Here is a 4786-nt window from a genome sequence, read left to right as displayed (position 1 = left end):
AGTAACAGTAGTGTAGTTGCAAACCAGACTATATGGCCCACAAGACAAAACTACTTACTGTTTGCACACGAGTACAAACATTATGTATGGAGAGACGGCTCAGTGGTTAGGAGGATTTGCTGCTCTCTCAAAGGACTTGAATTCTTCCAGTTCCCAGGCTCACAACAGACATCTCACAACTGCCTGTCAGGCAAGGATCTGATGCCCTCTAACCTCCACAAATATCCATACACAGATGTTCTTCTTTCTGTTCCTCTCTGTCTCTGTCTTTATCTGTCTCTCTGTTTATCTGTCTCTATCTCTTTCTCTGTCACATACACACACATAAATATAAATTTAAAAATAAATCTTTTTTTTAATGCTATCTGGTTGTAGTAGTGGTACATGCCTGTAATGCTTCAGAATTTAGGAGGCTAAGGACAGAATAAAGCAAATCTAGGGCCAGCATAGAATACTTTGCCTTAATGTAACAACAACAATAGAAAGTCTGACCATGCTATTAACATATTCACCAGGGCAAAGCTCTGCAGAGGATAGCAGGGGCAATATAGTAGCCATTTAAAATAACACTCCAACATCAGAGACAATTTTTCTTCAACTCTTCCAAAATTAAAAATTATAGACTTAGGTGACTGGAAAGGAGGCTTAGCAGGTAAGTCCTCTCTTGGATACTCTAGTAGAGGACCAGGGTTCAATTCCCAGGACCTGCATGGCTTCTCACAACACTAAGTCCAGTTCCAGTGGATCTAAAACTGCCTTCTGTACTCCACTCACACTTCAAGGATGTGGTGCATGGACACTTATGCAGGCAGAACACTCAGACACAAAAAATAAATNGATGTTTAAAAATAACAAAGTCATTATTGAGAGTGTTAAGAGGGTAACTAGGGAGTTAGCTCAGTCAGTAAAATTCTTGCCACTTAAGCACGAAAATCTGAGTTTGATCCCCAGAACTCATGAAAAAAAAAAAAAAGCCAAGGACAGTGATGCAGCCTTGCAATCCCAGCACTGGGGAGGCAGATATGGGAAGTTTGCTCTCCAGCCTAGCCTGCTTGGAGAACTTCAGGCCAGTGAGAGANCCTGTCTTGAAAACAATGTAGACAGCTCCTGAGGAATAACACCTAAAATTGTTCTCTGTTTTCTATCTGCACACATATATACACACATGCACAAAGGGAAGTGTGAAGAAAGATTGAGAACAGCGCTTGCCTAGCATGCTGAAGGAGTTAGGGGCNTTGCTCCGTACTAAAGCATGTGCTTCACATACATAAGACCTAGGGTTCGAGCCTCAGAGCATACTCATATAAACACCACTGTGGAAAGCAAGNCCCAGAGTGGAAGAAAAGAACAGAACACATCAAACAGAAGGCTTACACCCAAAACACTAGAAAAATACAGAATAATAAGAAAGTAATAGACTATACAGTAGAAAAACAACCAGGAGAATCTGAATAGGCATGCCTAAAAAAATACGCAAGAAATAGCTCAGTGAGATAACATTTGTCTCATATATACAAGGCCTGAATTCCATCCCAACATGGATGTAAATAAATAAATAAATAAATAAGGCCAGTGTAGCTTATATGATAAATTTAGAAGTTGATCTGACTCCCGGATTTCATAGGTTTCAGTCCACGATTGGTTTCTAATCCTTTTGCTTTGGCTTTGTGACAACCCATTATGATACAGCAGAACTGATCATGTTTTATAGCCAGGAAAGAAGAGAGAAGAGGAGGGTCTGGGGCTCCAGAATNGCCTTTGAAGGTATCTTCTCCATGGCTTTAAGAATGCCCAGCTATCACAATTCCACCACCTACCAACAGCGCCAAGATGGAGTTTGTGTGCTGGTTAGTTTGTCAATTTGACACGAACTAAAGTTACCTGGGAAAAGGGAGCCTCCGTTGATGAATCNTTCTCATCAGATTGGTCTGTTGGCATGTATGTTGGGTAGTTTCTCATTACTAGGCATGACTTCCCTCCTGTTGGTTGAGCCAGTTAAGCAGTTGTTGGTTACTGCCTAGATAGAAGTACCACGATTGCACCATGAGGAATATTGTGCCATGCTTTGGTTGGGGGATAGAGGACGGCGGGTAAATGAAGTCACAAGTGAATTTGTGCAGTCAACCTGGGCATGAACATGTTAAGGACCCCATAGCCTCAGATCCAGACAGATGGTAAAGCCTCCCTCAGGCACCNGAGTGCTAGTGTTACCATTGTGTGCAGAAAATGTCCATGATAGCCTTCTCCCCCTGGATACATATAGCCTGAAGATTGCTCCCCTACAGAGACTGTTTCTACCAAGATCAGCCTAACCTATCTCCTTGATCNAGCTGTGTACCATAAACCCTGCTTCTGCTTNCTTGATTATCTATATATAATAGCCCTGCCTCCTAATTCAGCTGTATTTAAAAGCCCCACCTCTCCGTTCAACTCTATATAATAAGTGCGCTGAACTTCCATGATGCTGTCGTTTCTTCAACAGAAATCCCCACCTGCTTTCCTGTGTGTCCATGTGTCTGTCCAACAATTTATATTTTCTTCATTCCCTCACTGCCCTAGTCAAGCCCATCCCTAGAATCACATTGGATGGGACACATGCTGGCCACTGTTATGGTTCCTAGACATCACAGCTGATAGGGGCTATTGATTGTTTCCCTCCGTTGGAAGCTTGCATAGCAAATTCTAATAGTATGAAAGCTAGTTAGTCCCCAGAGAATATTTTCATATTAATGATTGTCAATGGAGAGCCCAGCTCACTATGAGCAGGGCCACCCCTGAGAAGGTGGTCCTGGGCTATATAAGAGAGCAAGCTGAGCAAGCTATGGAGAGNNAGCCAATGAACAACATTCCTCAATGGCCTCTGCTTCAGTTCCTGCCTCCAGGTTCATGCCTTGAGCTCCTGCCGTTACTTCCCTCAGTGATGGACTNTGATGTGGACATATAAGCCAAAAAACCCTTTTCCAACAGAAAGCAAATTGCAACACTTTTATGTCTTTACTCATTTTCACTTTGTGTTGCATGTGCATCTATGNTTACAATAGGGTTTCCTCTGTATTCCAGGCTAGCCTAGAACTCACTGTACAGCCCAGACTAATCTTGAATTCATAGTAATTCTCCCACCTCCGAGCATCGGTACCTGTACCAACTTGCCTGTCTTTGGGAGTATTCTGAGTTTCCTTATCCCTATTTCTCTGTCTCTCTAAACCCCTGGTTGCAAAACAAGACAAAAGCAACCATGCTGGAAAGTAACCTGGAATCCTCTGGAGGGTAGAGAGTGAAGTGTCAGCTCCTCTGATGCGCCATCTCTGTGGATGTTTAACACACCAGCTGTTCCAGGGGAAACCCCACTGAGAAGGCTTGCCTTGGGCTTTACCCCAGAAGCATTCNGGGAATACTATGGTAGGGACTTTTAAGTACCACAGTGTCCTGAGGTGGTAACAATTGTTGGGGCAAATAATAAGCTGATGAAAACATCTTAAAAGGGAGATGAAGGAATTCGGGGGATCCAAAGCCTGCACATATGTAGAACAGGTCAGAAGCACAGGAAATACACAAAGGACTGTAAGATCTGACCTTTGGCCAGCCTTTTGGTTCTGTGCACATTGGAANGGAAGGATGAGATACAGCTGTAAACTGAAGAATTTACGCATGCCTTGTTCAGCAAGGGCTTGGTGATGATTGAGTTTATCATCATCCGCTCTTACACAGCAAGAGACAAGATCAGCCACTCTCAGTGTAAGGTCTCCACACGAGCTGTAAACATCTGGGAGCAGGAAGCAGCCACCCACACTTCTGTACACTCTGTCAATACTTGCACACAAAACAGAGAAAAGCTTTGCCGGTTTGCAACCGTCTGAAGCATTGGTNTTTGTTACCAGTGTACATCAGGTCGTCATTCACTCCCTACACATCCATTCAAGGTTTCCTCCACTCAGCGCACAATTGATCATTAAAGGTAAATAAGTTTTCACATGTGCACAGAACAAAGTTGAGAAATTTAATGATTCTCCATGTTTAAAGAAGTCTCTCTCCAATAGCNGTTGGCCATTCAGCTAGCTGTTCAAACTGTTCACAAATAAAAAATAAAACAGGGGGCTAGGTGTGGTGGTGTACATGTTTAATTTTTAGCATTTTGTGGGCAGAGGCAGGTGGATCTTTCTGGGTTCAATGCTGGGCTGGTCTACAGAGTGAATTGGAAGACAGACAGTGCTATGCAGATACCCTGTCTCAAAAAGAAGAAGCGGGAGGAGGTGGTAATGAAAGAGGAGGAGGAAGAAGAGGAGGACGAGGAAGAGAGGGAGGATAAAAAGAAAAAACTTTTAACCTTGCAGAGAAATTAGGCAGATAGAAATATCGACAGTGGTGACTGGAGCCTGGGGAGATGGTTCAGCAGGTAAGAGCAGTGGCTGCTCTTGCAGAAGTCCCAGCACCCTCACGATGACTCACAAACATTAGCAATTCCAGTTCCAGTGGATCTGACATCCTCTTCTGACCTCTGCATCAGGCATGCATGTGATACATAGACATGCATACAGGCAAAACATCTATACACATGCTGTATATATATTTATATAGTTTTAAGTGTAATTTATTCAAGTGTGGTGGCAAATGTCTGTAATCAAAAGCACTTAAGGAGATATAGGCAGTACAGGCAAGAACAGGTGCTGAAATCCAGCCTGAGTGCACAACATCCTGTCTTGCAAACAAAAGAGGTATTGTTTCAGTATGTTGTACTAGGTCAAGTGGATAACCATATGGTTGTTTTTCTTCTTCTTTTCTTTTCTTT

The sequence above is a fragment of the Mus caroli genome, chromosome 6 (genome assembly GCF_900094665.2).
Source record: "Mus caroli chromosome 6, CAROLI_EIJ_v1.1, whole genome shotgun sequence".
Lineage (NCBI taxonomy): Eukaryota > Metazoa > Chordata > Mammalia > Rodentia > Muridae > Mus > Mus caroli.
The sequence above is the reverse complement of the archived record's forward strand: the minus strand, read 5'-3'. Positions refer to the sequence as shown.